Below are 19,889 nucleotides of genomic sequence, written 5' to 3'. Positions count from 1 at the left end.
TTAGTATATGAAGTTATGAGGTATAATGGAATTGTGTCCTATACAACATCATTTCGTGTAAGGGTTCTTTTAAACCTCAAGGAGAAAGGAGAGGAGAAAGCACAAAATGAAAGAAAACCCAGTCTCTATATATAGTGGAAATTCTCTCATTTAAATTCTAAGCTTAGGTTTCTTTAGTTACAACCAAGGTACAAGGGCAATGCCAGTGCTGTATTTGCTGCTATGGCTGAAACTGAAATGCTACTTAAGACCTTCCATGCTGGGAATGATCAAAAGTCCCCCCAGGTTTCTGGCTCATCCTTTGGTCTTAAAATGCCTTTTGAAGAGAACATATGTGGAAGAAGTAAGAGCAGAAGACAAGGTGCCAAGGTTTCTGCCACGGTGCCTGACTGCCACGGAATTTCAGGAGCAGCTGGTACAGTGGGAGGTGAGCACCTTTGGGCATCCTTTGAGATTGCTTCCAAAGCCTTCTTTGCAAGAGGCTTTGCTGCAGGTTTGTCAAAATCCCTTTATATTCCTCCTGATCTGCATGAACAGTAAATCATGCATGATCCATAGATTCCCTCTCCATATAGACTCTAGATTAGAAAGAAGCCATGCTGCTCCTGAACTGCTGTTTTATTGGGGGTTCTGCTGCAGTCTGTTTTGGGGGGAACACTGATTTACCAAGCTTAAACCTGTGTCTGCATCATCTCTTTATTAACACATTGCCACATTAAAAGGGACTTTGAAGGTGCACAGCTTTTGTAAATGCAGAGAAGCTGGGTGTTTAAAAAGGTTTCCTAGAGAGCATGGAAATTTTTACCTACCCTGTGAGAGGCTCACCTCTGGACTTGAGAAAGAACAATGCAATCAGACTTGAAAGCTGTCAGACTTAAAAGCCTTCTTTTTTTGTGTGTGTTTTATTATTTCTTGCTGAGTTGCTGTATCAGTGTAAAAATATGTTTTAGTGTAGTGCATGTATTTTTATTAAATCAGAGTCGTTCTGTTTTTTTCTGTGCACCACTGTAGAAGAAAGAAAATCTGCAGAGGCCTTCAGAGACCTCTGATAATGACCACTGTATCTCCAGACAGGCTTTAGTGAATAAGGATTACTTGTGTTTGTAAGAGCTGATGAGTCCAATTCATGCTGTGTCCTAGTATGGCTTAAGCTTAGAGCTAAAGAAGACAGCTAGTGCATAGTGGAGAGCAGATTTAAAGCTCTCTCACTATTTTTCATTCTTGGTGGATTGTGGTGTAGCCTGGAAAGGACACCCTAGTCACATCCCATAGCTGTGCCAGGGGCTGTAGATGTTCAGCAGGAAATCAATACACAAGATTGCCAACAACAGATGATGCAAACTGATGTATAAAGAAAGGGAACCTGTGAAATGACTCATTGAGCAAAGAATCAGCGGTCCTGGCACCCTGAAAAGCCTTTCAGGAGGGTCTTTGGTTTTGGAGCATTGTAGAGAAAGAAGACTGGGAAAGGAATGTGTAAGCTTCCCACCAGGAATGTGTGGCAGTGTAAGCAGAAGAGAACAGTGTGTAGGAGGATGGAGCCCTAAAGGCAGATGGATGGGATAAGTTGCCAATGGATATTCCCTAACATGAAATATGTAAGAGGGAAAGGCATATATTGACTTAGTAAGGTGCCATGTTAACTAATATCTAGTGATCCCTCTTTTGGAAAGAGAAATTAACAGGATCCCAGATTCCACTGAGGTTTACTCACCATCAGTTCGAGTCCTAGTAAGGTGGCCCCAGCTCTCTATAAACTCAGAAGCATCAGAAACAAAGATAAGAGATTTTATGCCATAGCTCTGCTTTTTCATTCGTTCTGCTTGAGGGAGATTAGGATTTTCTCCACCTTTTACCCTTGGCACTATTCCATGTTGGTTTTAATTGCAAAGCAATGTGGTACTTTTTCCTGAGCCAGAAGACCTGGCACATAGTTCTTTTGTGCAACCAAGGCAATAAACTGCTGTATAATCACTTCACACCAGGTAATAAACAGAACCATTGCTTTTACCTCTCAGGTTTGTACTAAAAAAATCCAACTTCCTGAAGACCTTATAAATGGGATCACGAAATTGCATTTAAGTCCATGTCTTTCCTGTCATCTTTTGCTTGATCTTGTACCATTTGAGAATACTGAAAATAAATCTCATTTGGAGTGTAATTGCTAAAACGTGGTCTTATTTGGAAGCAGTGTTATAGACAAACTTTTTATCTAATAAAACTTCATGTACTTTACCTTTTAAAGTCTTATTTAGGTGCAAGGAAAAGAACAGTCAGTTGTTATGCTTGCATCCTGAGCCATATGGCTTTTTGTGAAATGTTTCTAGATGCAAGCTACCTTTCTTCTCCGGGAAGATTAAAAGGAAAACCAAGCTAGGATTACCCATTTGGGATGGTTAGAGATAGGAAGTGAGAAGCCCTTCAAAATTCCCCTTCTCAGCTTTGCTTGTTTTGCCAGCAGTACAAAGCATTTTGCTTACTCCATAGCAAACAAAGTGAATTTGGAAATCAGAGACCCAAACCAGTTTTTTCAAAATTGTGGGGTTTGTTTTTTTGAGATTGATGCTACTTTACTTTCCCTCTTGCAAACACCAGTCTGGGGAAACACTGGAGGAGCAGAGATTTCAGAGACCTCACATAAATGGGTGAGTTCCCCAGCATGCTGGAGGAAATGGTTGCTCTCTTTTTTTCCTTCTGCTGGGGAATGGGAGGTCCATGTAAAATTCTTGTCAAAAAGATGTTGCAGTTAGAAGGGAAAAGTCAGGTGAATTGCAGAAAGGAGAGCACTTGAATACATCCACCTAGTGCAAAGGTAAAGTGAAATGAGTTTTCTTCATTTATTTCACCAGGCTTTAATTCAGTTGTTGGTCCAAAGGGGACTCTGCAGTGAGGTGCTGCTGCACAGTCAGTGCTAAATGGTGTTACCTGGGTCTCAGCACTTTAAACTCTCAGAAAACCTCACGTTTTGTTGCTTCTCTAAATTATGAAAGCAGCAAGGGTTGCCTGCAATGGAAACGCTTGCTGGAATTTAAATACACGTAAGACAAAAGGAAGCCATTTTTTCAGGTAACAGTTTTTGCAATGTTGGTGGTGATATTGCTGTAAAGGATTTTCTTGCAAGAGTGCTGGAAAAGCAGAAAACTGCAACATTTACAGTGGAGATGGCTGTAACTTTCCCTGCTGGGACAAGGTGCCCATCCACTACACAGCTGTTCTGCTCAGCAAAGGGCACTGCCAAGGGTGTCGGTGCCTACACATTGAATCTCTTGCTGATGATCTTTTGCAAAGTACTTAATTTCTAAGTGAAAGAAGGAGGAGTGAATAAATTACTTTATCCCTTGTCAGATCTCTCCTTTGTGAAGTGCAGCCACTGTAGTCCCAGTTTGGGATTGGCTTCTTTATTTTTTAATTACAAAATTGAAATTAGAATGATTAAGCTTTGCTTAGGAGCAACAGTAATCTCAGTTGTTTAACAGAGAGGGGGAAAATATATATAAGAAAAAGAAAAAAGCCCAAATCCCACATTTTATATGTGGGTCATGTACACACTAAGTACATGACAATATGTTAAAAAACAAGGTCACTGTAGTATTTTGATATTTCAAGTTGGTTCTGCAATATTCCTGCAGTCTGGTTGTGGTGCCACAGTTTCCAAGCTGGGGTCAGTAGTGCTACCATGAGGGGGACAGCAAATGCCACAGCTTCATGGAAAACTGTTAAATTCTTCAAGGGTTGGCTGCCAGAAAAAAATAGACTTTGGAAAGATTTGCTTATAAGAGGACTCTGCATGATATTTATCTCAATGAATTGGGCAGCCAGAATTGTAACAGGATCAAGAAGTGATCCTCAGCTTTTTCTTTGAATGCTTTGGGGTGTTTTTCACTGACAAATTTGACTTTTTTTTTTTATTTTTCTAAGTGTGAAAGAATCATTTCCATTTTCATGAATAGCACTTGAAGTGTATGAGCTGCAGAGCATAGAGTAGGTTGCTGAAATCAGGAAACAAGAGTTGTGTATGCTTATGTGATTTTGCTTCAAAAACCAGTGGTGAATGGATTCAAAATTCAGAATTCATAAGAGGCTTCTTAGTAAACACTTCCCAGATTACATTGCTAGGATATTTTTAAAATAAAACTTGACCTACATTAGCAGTCCCATCTACCTTGCAGGTGATTTTCCTGTGGTTTTATTTTCTAGATTATTGTGCTGATGGCAGAATTTCTTCTTTAATAATGCAACAAAAGCAATGACAGCTCAGCTTCTGAACCACAGCCAGAGACTCACAGTTGATTCACTTGATGGAAGAAACCTTGAGATTAGAAGAGGCAGGACAGAGGGTGTTGTTTCCATCCTAGGTAGAGCACTGACCTGTAGTATATCATGAGGAGAGGCTGCCACCCAGTGAGTACCAGCATGTCTGGGGCACTTATGAGAGAGGTGCTGGGGCCAGTGGGCCTGAAAAACCCCATCCAGTTTTGAAGGAATATTGCAGAGACAGGAGAAGAGGTGGAAGAGGAAGAGAAAGGATGTAGGATGAAGAAGCTGAGGCTGTTAGGTGAAGTACAGGTGGGTTGACTCCAAAATTTGGTGCCACTGAGGAAGCCAGACTGGTGACACTGGGTTAGTGATGCTGGATGCTGGGTGACTGCAGATGTCTACATCCAACCTGATGTTCTAGAAGCCCTTTAAGGCCAAGGAAGAGAAATTGATGGTCCTGGAATGCAGCTCAGTCCATCATTAGGTGATTGTTGGCCTGACCAGTGGTCTGGATGAGAGTGTGAGAGCAAAGGGAGTCTGGGGCTGTAGCTCAGTTTGAGATGTTTACCTGTCAGCCTCAAAAACTAGGTGAGACAGATGCCACCTCCAGGACATGACCCAAGCCCACTTCAGCTGACTTTTTTTTGTTTGTTTGTTTTGGATATTAGGTGACAATGTAGTTCACCCTAACAACAGCAGTATGAAAGAGATTTAAATGGCAGAGGAGTAGAAGGAGTTTCCAGCAGATAAGAGCTCCTTTTTGCATGACTGGCTGCTCTGAAAATACAGTCCATTTAGTGAGGTGCACAAGGACTGCTAATAAGGTGGCTTGTGTTGCATTATTTCATGAGGTAGTGTCAAAGGCTACAGAAGATCTTGTTAGTAGCTGTGGGAGGACTGTGATGTATTCTGATTTTGTTTTTTCTTCTCCCAAAGGAAAAGGGTAATTTAGCACTTTTCTCATGGGAACAAAGTGCTGAAATAAACTCCAGGGTCATGAAATCCAGTGACCCTGTTGCCTCAGGCAAACACATAATATCATCCCCTTCATAAACTGATAAAATATTTGATCTCACAAAACCCCAGCAAACTACAGGTTATGCTGACAAAAATAAAACCAGCTTCGTAGAGCAGAAAGAAGTATTGCTCTGTGCTTTTTCCACTAGTTCTTTTGTTTTGTTGTTTTATGTGCTGTGGTGTCAGGGCTTTAGTGAAGCTGTAAATATAGGTTTTGAAAGAAGATTTGGATTTACTTAGTATTTGAACATCTTTGTGCTGTCCATGGTAATTCTCACCTATCTCCTGGTGGCTTTGAAACAGCAGTCATGTTTATAAATGGCTTAAAGATAATTGATGAAAGAAATTATTTGCATGAAGAACAAAGTAGTGCTGAGACCTATCCACACCTTTCTGGTGCTTGGGGAAATAAGCCATGAAAAGGGGAAAAAGGTTTTTTTTTTATTCTGTTTTGGTTTTTTTTTTCTCCACTTCCTCATGCCTTTGTTCCTGCTTGTGGAAGATACCTATAAAACACCACTGCTGTATTCCCAAGCTGACTTTTAGGAAAGTAACCAGTTGGTCAAAGGTATAAATAAACTGTATCAGATCAAATAAGTAAAGCAAAATCCCAGAGTTTGTTCTCCATGTTATTAGAGTTCACTTTTTCTTGGTACCCTGCGGAGATGCTGAGCTGGGTTTAGGGTTTGTCCTTGCAACAGGGCTGGAGTGCAGGTCCCTGGTAGCTCCCACAAATCACCAGTGGCTTGAGTAATACAAGCAAGAAGGTTAAAAATAGACCTAAAAATGAAGTGCTTGCTTGAGAAATAGGTGTGAAAATCTAGTGGAGCTTTAGGGCTGTTCGGCTGTTCACACAGCTTTCTTTATGGATTTTTTTTTTCTTTTTAACAGTAAAATAAGTGAACCTTTTTGTAATGCATTGAAGAGCTCACAATGTAATGACGAGCTCATAAAATACCCGCGAGGAAACTAGTCAAATCCTCTATTGATTTGATTTGTTTGAGGTTAGTTTTTGTCAATAAGCTTTGCTAGAGAAATGTATACGTCTTCCAAAAACCCAAACTGGCAAAAAAGCCACAAAAACCAAAAAAAAACCAAACCTGGGATCTAGAAGCCACGAAACTTTCCCGACACTGTTTGAAAGACAGCCGGGGCCGAGAGCCGATGCTGATGTGTTGCAAAGTGTTGCTGCGTGTTTCGGAGGGGCGAGGGGGCTTCCCGGGCATCACAGGGCACCGAGGGTGCTTCTCAGGCGTCCCGGAGCACCAAGAGGGCTCCCGGGGAATCCTAGAGCACCGAGGGTGCTTCTCAGGCGTCCCGGAGCACCAAGAGCCCTGAGGGTGTCCTGGGACAGCACAGAGCACCAAGGGGGCTCCCGGGGCATCACAGAGCATCGAGGGTGCTTCTCGGGAAGCACAGACCACCGAGGAGGCTCCCGGGGCAGCATGGAGCACGGAGGGGGCTCCCAGGGCATCACAGAGCACCGAGGGTGTTTCTCGGGAAGCACAGAGCACCGGGGGGGCTCCCGGGGCAGCCCAGAGCACCGGACGCTCTGCAGAGGCTGCGAGGGGCGGAGGCGCAGGGATGCGGGCGGCATCCGCGCTTCGCCATCACCGCCTCCCCAAGCCTCTCCGTGCTGGGGCTGCCACCGCCGTGGCTTTCCCAGGCAGAAGCCCTCCCAAACGCCAGGTCTGCATTGCCCATTCTTGTCTTGAGGAGGTTTTTCTCTCTCGCCTCGGGCTTCCTTCTTTTTTTTTGTCGTCTCCTTTTGCATCCCCGGACGCGGGGCTCTGGTCCCCCCTCCTCCAGGGGGCTGGCAGCCGCTGGTCGACAGAAGCTGATGATTGATGTCGAGGCTGGGAGCAACCAGCTGCTGATTTGATTATTACTGTTTCATCTCCTAACCTTTTGGAGCATAATGGGAATGCTTGTTCACCTAGTCACGCTTAATGGTATTTGGTGCAGTACTTCCCCTGGAACAATGAAGGAGTGGTCTTGTACAGAGGTAGTTTAGAAATTCCAGTTCGTGTTCCTTTTATTTAAAGATACAGCGAGAGAAGTGAGGAAGATCCTGCTGTATGAGGGAATGGAAAATTTGGCTATTTGACTGGGAGCAGTTACAGACAGGGATGTGCAATATGTTAATAAAGTAATTGTGCAGTGTTGCTATAAAGAGGATGGCTTCATTATAAAATTCTTGTTTCAATACTGTCATTATAGCAGATGTATAGCATATGAACTAATTTGCATGCAGATAAGGAGGCTCTGACAGCTTGGTAGCATAATTACTGCATAGCATAGAGCTCGGTAGTGCTGGGAGCTGAAGCTGTTACTGGAGGAGTGCTCATGGGACTAATTACGTTGACTTTGTTAAATTTAAAAGAGTGTATAGCCAGTAAAGAGACCCCTCTCCTGTGCTCCTTGGTGTTGTGTACAATAAGTTACTGAAGCCTTGAACTGCTGCAGCCATTTTAAGCCATGCTAATGCCTGGATCTCAGCACCTCCCAGCATAGTAGGGTAATATTTCATTTAACCAGGGAGCCTGTAGCAGCTTCCAAACAAAAGATTTTAAAATGTGATACTTCGGTATATCGAAACTCCAGTTGGGTATTTTTGATAAGTCAATAAACTGTAGCTGCAGTAACTTTGTTTTGTTTAATATCAGATGAAAGCAGATGCTGAGTGTGTGAACTTAGAGTGGTGAATGGGCTCTCTCCCCTCTCCCTGGTGTGCCTACTGCTTTGCTCCACCATCTCTGTCTTAGTAATTTGTCTCCACTTAATTTCAAGCATATTTCTGCTTCTTTTTTTCCCCCCTTTGCTTTGACTGTGTTTGCAGCTTTTAAATATGTTAGTATTGAGGTTCCTTTGTGGATTTCAAAATGTTTAATTCATTACCAAGCCATTATAAACTGAAGGCATTTTATTTTTCGGGGGCAATCAAGACAATACTGCAGGAGATTATGTTTTCCCTGTTATATTCCCTCTCTGCTACTGTCAGATTAGCTAGCAGAGAGGGCAGGAATTTGTGAATGCACAGTTGACTTTGATTATGTAAGCTGGAAACTGGCAAACAGTATGGATTTATTTCAATTCCACTACCTTTAAAAAGAAATATATATTATGCTGGAAGTGCTGTGGGGAATCAGACAAATGGGAAGCCATCCAGAATGTGTGTTTTCCCTCCGTGGTCCTCCTGTTGTGCAGTAGGTGATGCTGGGTAGCTGGGTGGATGGAGCTGTTGGGGATGTTGGGGGTGTTGGGATGGTTTTGGTGAGGGAGGTGGGAAGCGACATGGGGGGAATGGTTTGGACTCAGGAGCTGATGCTGCTGCAGGTTCTCTGCCATTAGGGAGGGAGGAGGCTGTGCTGCTGGGGTGCACGGATTTCTGCCATTTCTGGCATCTGGCTGGGAAGAGCCAAGGGGAGAACATCCTCCTCCTTACACCTGATGGGAAGGGCCAAGGGGAGTCCTGGTGGTGAGGGGCCACATTTTGTGCTGAGCCAGGGTGATGCTCACAAGTGGGTCCTGTGGCAATCTGCTTCACCCAGCTCTTAGAGGTTTTATCTCTAACTCAGTAGAGCCATCTGTTATTTCAGGAGGGTTCTGGCTCCTGCTTCCTGACCTGCTGCTCCTCTAACTGCAGCAAGGCAGGATGGGGCTCCTAGAAAGCAGACTTGCAGCATCCAGGGACCACTGAGCTCCTCTGTCCCATTTTATGGGTCAGGATGTGGTGCTCCAATGTCTTAATACATTCACTCCTTCAGGGTAAATGTTGCAAAACCCCTGTATCTGTTTCCATAATACTCTGTGCTAGACACATATTAATAAACATGCTTTTTTCTTTTGTGATAAATATTTACCCAGGTATTTTGTTTTGCAAAATTCAAGCTCATCCTTGTATGATCTGCTTGCATTTTGTTAATCTGGGAATATTAATAGCCTGCTGGCATTACTGCTAATTTGGAGTTTATGCTGTTGAGTGAATATAGTAATGAATTTTTGGAATGGTTTGTTAATCTTATCAACATCATTATGCATTTATTAATAGTAATTAGAGCCAATCAAAGTGTTGCGTTTGGAACTTTTTGTATCAATCAAATGGTTTTTTGAGAAAATTCTAATTTAATGGGAAATTTAGTATGTAAGTATTTTAAAAATGAGGTCTTGTAGGAGAAGGGTACAGAAAAACACAGAACCAAATGAACAGTTTTCATCAAAAGTCTTGTCTCTTCCTTCTCTTCCCACTCACATCCCAAAGCAAAATAGAAAGAGGAGGAAAGAGGGAAGGAGTCTATATCTCTTTAAAGAAAAAAATACTAATTGAAAGAGTTTTATTAGTCTTTTTTCCCATATGATATCAGAATTTTCAAGTAATTTTTGTGGGTTATTCTTCCAATTTTAATGTAGTACCACATGCATGTTATTAGTTTTTTTTTCCTACATGCCTTCTTTTTTTGTACTGAACTTGAGATACTTTAAAGGTTTTTGATTTTTAAGAGGTCAGGAAGAACACAGTTGTTTTCATTCTCAGTGCTCTGTGCTCTCTCAACTGGGTGCCCACTCTCAGTCGTGTAATCAAACCTTTCTCTGCATCTCAGCAGCACTCTTCTCCAGGTACCTTCACAGCACCCTCTCAGCACAAGTCCTGAATGAGACTTTTGGGTCTCTTGCAATCACATGAACAAGAAAAGGAGTAAGAACATTTCTAAGGATTCATGATTGGACTTTGTGGTTGTTTCACACCAGCTCTGCTCTTCCATGGATGCTCTTCAGGCCTTCTGGTGCCACTCAGGAAACAGATTACCCAACACCTCTCCATTTTTCAACCCAATCAAAGATTGCCACTGAATCAGCAGTGCTTATTATCTCCAGCTCTATGTAATATTTTGGTAAGGAGGTTGCACCACCCTAACTGGGTAATGTCAGAATTTCTTGCACAGTTCCATACTTTTGATATCCTGACGTGGATATAAAAATTTGCTTTATCTTTATAGTCTTTCCAGTGGTGAGAGATAAAGAGTGTGCAATCAGCCTTTAAGCAGTTAGAGAAACCCAAGCGAAAAAATTCCCCTTTAAGATGTCAGTTGTATAAACATGTTGTTCTACTTCAGCTTTGCAGTCAGGCTGGATAGCATGCAGCAGCCTGCAGATTTTGAGCATGAAGCAGTAAACATTTCTCTGCTGCTCAGGAGGGTTGTCATTACCAGGGGTCATTTACACTTTTGCAGAAATAATAAGCATCTGGGGTAAGTGAAGGATGGCTGTGAAATGATCAATGATGCACAAACACAGAAGGAATTGCAGGGTGGTGCAACAAAGGAAAAGAATCTAGAAGTGGGCTCTAGTTTTAAAAATGTAGCAAGTGTGCCAAACTTTTCTGAATATTTACTTAGGGTGAGGAATGACTCCTTCAGTGCTACTCTACTCCAATAAACATTTGAGAATACATGTATTCAACAATCTAATAATACAGTTGTATAAAAGCTTTTGTATATATTTAATCAGTTATGAAAATGGTGCCTGAAATGTGAGGGGTCAGCTCGTCACAGTTGTTTATCTTGAAATTTTTAGTGGCATTTTAAACTCTTTTTCTCACTGCACAGTCATTACCTCTTCCTCCTGTTAGCCCCTGCCTCATTTGAAACAACCTGAATTAAGGGCAGGAGGTTGGCATTAACCTTGGTCCCTGGGGCCTCTGCAATATTAACCAGGCTGATGTTGTTAAAAACATTCAGTATGGTTTTCTTCAAGCAGGAGGAGAGGGGGGAGACTCAATTTAAATACTGGGATAAGAATTCCACCTCATGCTCTGCTGGTTCTTGTCTTCATGCCGGCTGAGCAACCAGCAATGGGTGTGATGTTCTACCTGAGTTTTTACACACCTCTAATTATAGCAAACAGTGCTGTAAACTCCAGAGGTGCTAATGAAGCCTGACCCGTGTGTCAGCAGAGCTTCAGAGGGGTAAAGCATTCCTGTTCTGCATCACTGTTTCTTATTTGGTGTGTTTGTGGGGAGTGAGACTCATGCAATCGTGACTTGCTTATTTTAACTGAGCCAAGAGATAAAACATGCAGAGCAGTGGAAGTCAGACTAGAGAGCTGGGCCGATTCCAACGGGATGAGGTTCAACAAGGCCAAGTGCCGGGCCCTGCACTTTGGCCACAACAACCCCATGCAGCGCTACAGGCTGGGGACAGAGTGGCTGGAGAGCAGCCAGGCAGAAAGGGACCTGGGAATCTGCATTGACAAGAAACTGAACATGAGCCAGCAGTGTGCCCAGGTGGCCAAGAAGGCCAATGGCATCCTGGCCTGTATCAAAAACAGCGTCACCAGCAGGTCCAGGGAGGTGATTCTTCCCCTGTACTCAGCCCTGGTGAGGCCACACCTCGAGTACTGTGTCCAGTTCTGGGCCCCTCAGTTTAAGAAGGATGTAGAGGTCCTGGAACAGGTCCAAAGGAGGGCAACCAGGCTGGTGAAGGGACTCGAGCACAGGCCCTATGAGGAGAGGCTGAGAGAGCTGGGGCTGTTCAGCCTGAAGAAGAGGAGGCTCAGGGGAGACCTCATTGCTGTCTACAACTACCTGAAAGGAGGCTGTAGCGAGGTGGGAACTGGACTCTTTTCACAGACGACCTTCAACAAGACAAGAGGACACAGTCTTAAGTTGTGCCAGGGGAGGTTTAGGTTAGATATTAGAAAGAATTTCTTCACGGAGAGGGTGATTAGGCTATGGAATGGACTGCCCGGTGAGGTGGTAGATTCTCCGTCCCTGGAGACATTTAAAAAAAGACTGGATGTGGCACTCAGTGCCATGGTCTAGCAACTGCTCCGGTGGGTCAAGGGTTGGACTAGATGATCTCTGAGGTCCCTTCCAACCCGGCTAATTCTATGATTCTATGAGTAGTGTGTATTTGTGTTCTCTTTGGGAGATGCCTGAGGAGAGAGGCTTGGGCAGGAAGCTGCTCATGGGATTTTCATTAAAAGTTGTTGCCTACAAAGTGAGGACAGATCTTTAGTGTTCTGATGTCCCATGACAAACTCCTATCTGCTTCTGAGCTTGGGCTGTAGGAAATGAGTGACCTTGTAAAAATTACATTGCACAAAATCAGCATTCACAAAATCAGAAGGATGTGGAGCTGCACAATTGGAGAGTGAGAGACTGTGTGGAAGGTGAGCTAGAAACTTGCCCTAGGAAACTCTTGCTGAGTGGTGAAGGCTCTTTCCCCAGAAGAGATGAACATAAATCTGGCATTCTCCTACCATTTCCTAACTGAGGTGTGAACCTATCATGCAAACCTTGACAGGTTCTGCTCTTTAATCTTAGCACATGAACCAATCTACTCTCAGAAAGGGAGGTTACCTGCAGCCCTGCACAAGCTGAGAGCTGAAGAAACATAGGTTTTTGTTCATCCATCTCTCTGTCTCTCTAAACATGTTCTTTCAGTCACCTATTACCATTTTTTATCTGTCTGGAACATTACCATCATACATGGGTAATTTTAAGGCTATGCAGAGTATAATTTAAAATTAGTTGGTATTGTTTAAACCTAAATGCAGCTACTGAGGGCTGCCAGGCTTTAATGCCCAAAGGGGTGTTGTGAGGGTGAGCCAGCAATGAGAGGTGGTGATGAGAAGGCAGATCAGGAGGGCCAGGGGTGCCCGGGAGTGAGGAGAAGAGAGTCAGAGCTGGCTGAGCATGTGGTGTTATGGAAACTCATCATCTCACTAACATTAAAAGCTTTAATCTGACATGAAGTTATATAAGCCTGCATGTGGCTGTGAGTGTGTGGCTCTGTCTACGCTGTTTAGTGTTGATCACAGGTGTGTAAAGGTCCTTGGCTGGATCTGATTTGAATGTAGTTTGTTATCCAGTTGCATGATCTCTTGTCCTTGGCAAGCTGCAGAAACTGCCCCAACAAATCCATAAACACTTGGATGCTGAGTTCTGTCCTCAAGTGACTGCAGCGTGGATGTGGACGTTGTAAAGTCTCTCAGAAAAATACAAATAGATGGATAAGTTGGCTTTGGATACCTTAAAAAAAAAAAAATCCCAATATACCAGCACACTTTACAAGGCTGCTGACATAATTCAGAACAACTCTGCCCTCCTCCTGAAATTCCTACTACGAGATTACAGTGTTTGCAGCTCTTGTGATTTGAAGACCTAAGAGGAGACCTTGAAAGGAGGTAATTTAGTCCATTCCTGTTCCTCATGACAAGAGTGACTCTTGTCTAGGCATCAGCTCTGACAGATGTGATAAGAAGAGTTGTTTTCCTGTCCATGGTTTCAAAGAGGCTCACCATTAGAACCCATTGTACCTACCAGCAGGTATTCTTCACTAATGCCAATTGAATACTGGTGGTAGGTGCCTTTGGTGGGCATCTCATTTAGTACAAAACTTGCCTTTGTCATGGTGGAGAATAGGGAAGGTGTTGCCCTCAAACTTATAAAATCAGAATAACTGAATATGTTCAATGTCACAAGTGATGTGATGGGGGGGGGTTGTCTGGTTTATTTGGGGTATTTTGCACCATGGAAAACATCTGCGTGGATTTGCAGCAGCAAGAGACTGTCATTAACCAAAGAAGCTTTCACAACGAGTTTTTAAAAGTGTGTAAGTTCATCCTTGTGCATTTGTCTTGTGGAAAAATTCTGAATCCAACCACTTGCTGATCGATGGGTGCATTAATTATGCAGAGAAGGTTCAACTCTGCCAACCTTGTTCACTTTGAGTGCTGCTTTAGCCTGGCAGGAATTGATTTGCATTACGCAGGTTGGACAAACTCACCTACAGCTTGAACGTCTGTAACAGTCTCCAGGGAAGGTCAAGTTTCTTTTATTTTCAATAATAAATGAGATTCCCGTTGATAAAATGATCCAGGAAATAATCTCAGACTCCCTGCATAACAGTTGTGTGGCCTCTAATGGAGTGTTGGGAAGAACCAGTGTAGAGTTAAAGGAGAGATTAATCTCTCTGTCCTGCAGGTTTTGCAGTTTGAAACTTGTAGTGCTGGCTCCAAGGAAGAAGTGTAGAAAACTTATTATGTATTTTGAAGAATGTCTCAGAACTGTCATTTAGAAATATACTTGCTTACAGTCTTGACCCATTTTATGTATTGTACTCGTAGGTGAAAGAAAGCTACAACCATAAGAGGAGAGGATGGTATTTGTGTAATAGCAAAAATACTTTTTTTACAACTCATGGCAATGTTTTCCCCTCACCATGTTGTCTTTTTGCCAAGTTGCTGGTTGGAAGAAGTGTTAATAATTGTGTTTTTCTCTTCAACTCTGGAAGTAACCTACTTTGGCTTCACAGTCAGGCAGAGAAATAATAAAATAATAATGTGATTCATTCATCTAGAAAGTATAAAACATAACTTAAACAAATGGCAATAGTGGTAGAAAAAAATGCTGTAGTGAATGCTTCAAACTTTAAATTTTCTTTTGAAGTATGAAGTGACCTGGAAGGATTGAGTGGCAGTTCATCAAAAGATAAATATTTCCATGTAATACTGTTTTATTGGCTTCTTCCAGTTATTAATTTCAGAATTGCTAAAAATATATGGAATAATGGGTGATTGCTATGCAGAGCTTTAATTTATTTTACTGCACAGTCACTCTGGGAAAGTGCTTTAGCTACTTTGGCTCTTGTGTATTGCCTCGAGAGAGAGAATTTTACCCATGTGTTTGGTTCCAGAAATCATCTGTTGTTTTTCAATGTGCCCACATAAACAGTTCTTGCTGCTACACCTAAATATTGAGTCAGCAGTTCCCTCTGATGAAGCCATCACTGAGGCCTGTCATGCTTATCCTAACAGATCAGCATCACAGAGCACGTAATGCTATTAGCCCCAAAATGTTGTCTGATAACCACAGCATCGTGGGACACAAGTGACCTTCTGCTCTTCTGCTTCCTAATCAGCTCTGAGCTTGGGCTGCCAGCTTGGCTGCTCCCTGCCTCCATAACCCATCTGAAAAATGGGTGCAGTTTCATCTTCCCACCTTTTGAAGGTGAACATACTGACAAATGAAAGCTGCTCAGATTTTTTGATAGATGGTAGGGGATTGGGTGTTGCTTTTATTTTTAATAAAATCTCTGCAATTAGATTATGTCACATCCTTTGGGCTCTGGTCAGCCTCACCCTGCAGTAGCAGAATTTCCTCTCTGCTTCTTTTTTGCCTTTCTTCAATGCTTCCTTGGTAGGAAATGTTTCTTTGAAAAACTGGTTCCATTGTCACAAAATTATACATCACAGGTCATGCTCCACTGTCTGCACCAGGGTGATGGGCAGCACACACCACCTTAAATCAGCAGTGTCCTGAACCAGAACCACAGCTAAAAACAAAACAAAAAAAAGTTGGGTTTTCTTTTGATTCACAAAACATATATTGCTTCTAGGCTGCTATCCTGTGAAAATTTGAGCATGTGATGAACAGGGAACATGGAAATTGGTCTGGAAGCAATTGGGATAATTGTGTTCTTTCAGCTAAGCAGGGGGTTTGCAGCAAGTGCTGTTCCCAGTTCTGTACCAGCATCTGGCTGGCAAAGTGGTTTCACCTGTGTCACTTATCTGGAGGACTCCAAGCAGTTGTGAAAGGATAAATGCTTCACACTTTGAAGATAAGTGATGGAGTTCAGGTTTAAACTTTATCTTTTTAGTAAGGTTTTACCTGTTATGAAAAACATTTTGTCTCTTTGATAATCACTTGAATCTCCTCTAAGTCAAAACAGGAACTTCTGAGACAATCTCACCTCAGTGGTTTTCTGGAGCCCAGATCTGATTGTCTTGTCAGGCATTCATTTTCCAGGCTTGTGCTGATCTAGTAGCATGAAAAAGCAGATTTCTAGGGAAACTGTCTCCTCACCACCCCAGATCATAACACGCTCCACCAGCAGTGCCTAAGCCAGGGAGGTAACTGTGGTGTTGAGGATAACTTACTGTGATGCTGACACAGGTGCAAGCCAAAACCTGGTCGTGTTTTTGTTTGTTGAGGACTGGAGGCAAGACAAGGAAAGCATATTTTGTTTGGGCTGCCACACAGTTGCAGGAGGATAATTTTAGTGTGATGTTCACTTATGTTGGATCCAAACCCAGTGGTGCTGGAGATACTCTGGGATTACTCACTGCACTGATAGTAGGAGCTGCTGGCATTACAGCTCCTTGCAGCATCTCATGTTGCCTGTTGGCCAGTCAGTACCAGAAGAGCACTGGTAAACCAGCAGATGAGTTGAAAATGGCATTTAAAACTGGGGCACTTGCAGAAAATTATTTGCAAGATGCTAATAAAGTGATGGAGTGTGTAATGGGATGGAATGATTGTTTTGTGTGAACACAGAGCTATAAACGCCTACACGGGGACATTTAACAGAGGGAAGGTATAACTAGAAGTAATAAGATGAAATGAAGCTAAGACCATTTAAGCCAAACACTATATCATTGTCCCTAGTTTAAGCACTGGAGTATTTTATAGGGGTGGTGCTTGGCTTCAGAAAGGCAGAGTAAAGCACCCAGTGGGTGTATATCCTGTGAAATTCATAGGTGATGACAGGATTGGGACGCAAGTTTTTTATTATTTCTACAACTGAAAAAACAATAAAATACATGGAGAAGCCTGTATACATTATCAGTGGCCTGACAGCTAGCTTTGGAATGCAGAGATGCAGAGTTATGGGCTACCTTACCAGCAGGCTTGCTGTACCAGGGAATGTTTTAATTAAAAGTGAGGAAAATGTTTTGTAACTTGCATTTTCTTTGCTGTTTTATTGCACTTGCAAAGCTACAAAAACTCGTAAGGTCTTTCTGTGTTAGAGCTGAGGAGTGAGGAACTTACAGCAAGGAATCTGTAAATAATATTCCAATACTTCTTATTTCAGTGAGGTAAAAAATAATTTAAAGGAATGTATATATTTTCTTTTACATTTGAAGGCTTCCAATTATCAATAGAGATTAATCTGAAAGTCAAACACCAATCAGCTTCTCTCAATGTTGGGCATTTTTTCAGCATTTTGAACAGTTACCTAATCCCAACGTTGCAGAAAGTGAACCAGGAGAATGTTTTCAACCAGCTAAAACATTAGCAGTCATGAAGAACTAAAGTGTGCTGTGCGTACAGAGCTACTGAAAAAAATCCAGAAATTGGTAGTGGTTAAGAACAGGTAAAATTAAGGGGGAGGCTCTGTGGGGTATAGTGCCTAAATGCACATATTGCTGCCTAGATTTGCTGTCTGTTCTCATCCTTCCCTTGAGTTTTACACAAAGTGAATCCATATGGCTACATAACTGCATGTTTCTAGAGTCAGCAGCCTTCTTGCCATAGCTGATACACTTGTATTTATTGGTCAGTATTGAATATGAAGCTGGAAAACTTCAAAGCAAAGAGTCAAGGAGGATTTGAGGGGGACCAAATGTTGGGTTGTGGGCAGAGCCAAAAGCTGAATGGCCACAGGACACTTGAGCCTTTCAAAGAGTGTGATGGGGTTTATCACAGCTGGGAGCTGTGAGGTTTACAGCATTTCATGGCCCAGGGCTACCAGGAGAAATTATACTATGGAGACAGTACCTCCAGTGTACGTTGTTCAGAGGAGAAGAGCAGTTTAAATGATGATATTGATGTTGTCTCAGAGTGTGATGGAAAGGTGTTAAGAAAAAGCCTCTCTCTCTGAGCAGTCTTTCTTTTCAATAGCCTGGAAATGGTCACTGAAACAAACTTCAGGCAATGCCTCAGAGATAAATGTGGAGTCTTTATGTGCCTCTTTCTGTGGTCGAATTTTACAGAGATTAGACTAATGAACTGATGTAGTTTTAGGTACATTCTCTTAGGTGAGGTGTTTTATTAAGACTTTTAAATGCAAATTAAAGGTCTGTTAGAAGAACAATTAAAGTCAACAGGAGGAGTTTTATATCATGCCCAAGCAGGGATGACCCACATTGTGTTGTAGATACCTTGGCAGTACAAACAGCAAGGGTAGTAAATAATCTTTGTTGAAGCAGCTGAGCTATTGAATATCAACTGTGCTTGTATTTATTACTGTGGCTTTAAAGTGCATAAAATATTTCCTTGGATATATGTGCACATATGTATTCAGATGTCAAAAACAAACATTGCTTTTTAATAAAAACAGAATTGAGGTACTGCAGGTGTTAGGGATGTGTTGGATACTCCATTTACTCTGAGCTTTATTACATGCTCATAGGAGGCATCTGAAGCCTTGAAGCAGAATAGAAAATAGTGTATGTTTTTTTGGGGAGATTAAGATCTTTTTGCATCCAAATCTTAAAGAAGAGAGATAAGTGAAAATATCCAAATAATGCTCTGAAATTATCCAGTGTATCTATATAATTTACTACCTTCAGCTGTAGCCTTTTCCAACACAGACAAAATTTCTACTGAAAGTTGCTATGGCAATTTTTACAGAGAATTAAGGTAGTTCTTTTGAAATAAAGGTGTGTGTCATGATTGTAGCATTAATTAGACTTCTGTAAGTGTATATATGGGAGAAACTGAACATAAATACAAGTGTATAATCACCCTGTTAATTTACTTTTAGTGAATTTCCCTTCCCATAAGTCACATATACACTTATACAAATGGCAATTTTAATTCATTTCTGTGCCATTATTTAAAAGCAGAACATTGCAGTGCTATCTCATTAGCACAGCTTTATTTATTTATAAAATTACACTCTATTACACTAATCCGTGTATTAGAAAGAATAAAATTGGGCATAGTTACAGCTAAGGTCTTCTCACCAAGAAGGTTACATGATTTACTTTTTCATCATCAGTTCACAGTTTAAATTAGTGGATGTCATGCTGTTGGACTCCAGGAACACAGGATTAATGGCAAACTCATTAGTTCATGAAGTTTAATCTTCTTGCTGGGTGTCCAACCTCATGGGAAATGAGAGGGATTCGGCTGCAGTCGTCTGCTGAGGTAACCACAACCACTCACAGAGAGATCCAGAAGACAAGCTGCTTTCATTGCAAACCCAAGAACATTTATTATTTATGTTTTATTTGATGCCAGAGTGCTCTTTTCTCCTTAGGAAAAGGCAAATGAATGCTCTGAAGGACACATGAAGATGTTACAGCTCCATTATCTGCCACACAACAGTAGCACATCATCAGTGGGACTTTCCTGGGTCAGAAAGGTGCTTCTGTTTTTGAATATTTGACCTTAAATAGGTCTTTCTAAAGTGGCTTTCTTGGGGACTATGGCAGGTTTCTCACCATTAGTTCTTCTAGTCATCAGGTAATTATCAGCTTCTTTTAAATCAGTATTACAGTCAAGAGTGGCTCCCATCATGCTGAATTGGCCATGGTGTGGTGTTCCACAACCCATACAAATGAGCTTGCAAAGCCCCAACACAGCAGCAAGTTATTTTTGTCCCTCTTAATCTGTCAGGCTCTGATCCTGATCTGTAGGGTTTCCTAAATCCCACTGATTTCTCCAGAATTGGGCTCTTGAAGTCCTTTGAGAACCTGGGTCTGTGCTACAAAATGGAAATGAATCCACGTTCTCTACTTCCAAACTTTATGAGGATAATGTGTTAAAGATTATCAGTGTTCTTATTTGCTAGCAGCTAAGGCTACAGGAGTACCACAAATAGATT

The 19,889-nt window shown here is 42.0% G+C and overlaps 1 protein-coding gene across 18 annotated transcripts in view; it reads left to right on the top strand.

The window, feature by feature from the left end:
- The window catches only part of MAGI1 (membrane associated guanylate kinase, WW and PDZ domain containing 1), a 331,771-nt gene that overhangs the window by 215,384 nt on the left and 96,498 nt on the right, over positions 1-19,889 (top strand). The window lies entirely within an intron of this gene.

The sequence above is a fragment of the Calypte anna genome, chromosome 12 (genome assembly GCF_003957555.1).
Source record: "Calypte anna isolate BGI_N300 chromosome 12, bCalAnn1_v1.p, whole genome shotgun sequence".
Lineage (NCBI taxonomy): Eukaryota > Metazoa > Chordata > Aves > Apodiformes > Trochilidae > Calypte > Calypte anna.
Note: the sequence above shows the minus strand (reverse complement) of the source record. Positions and strands in the feature narration are given on the sequence as shown.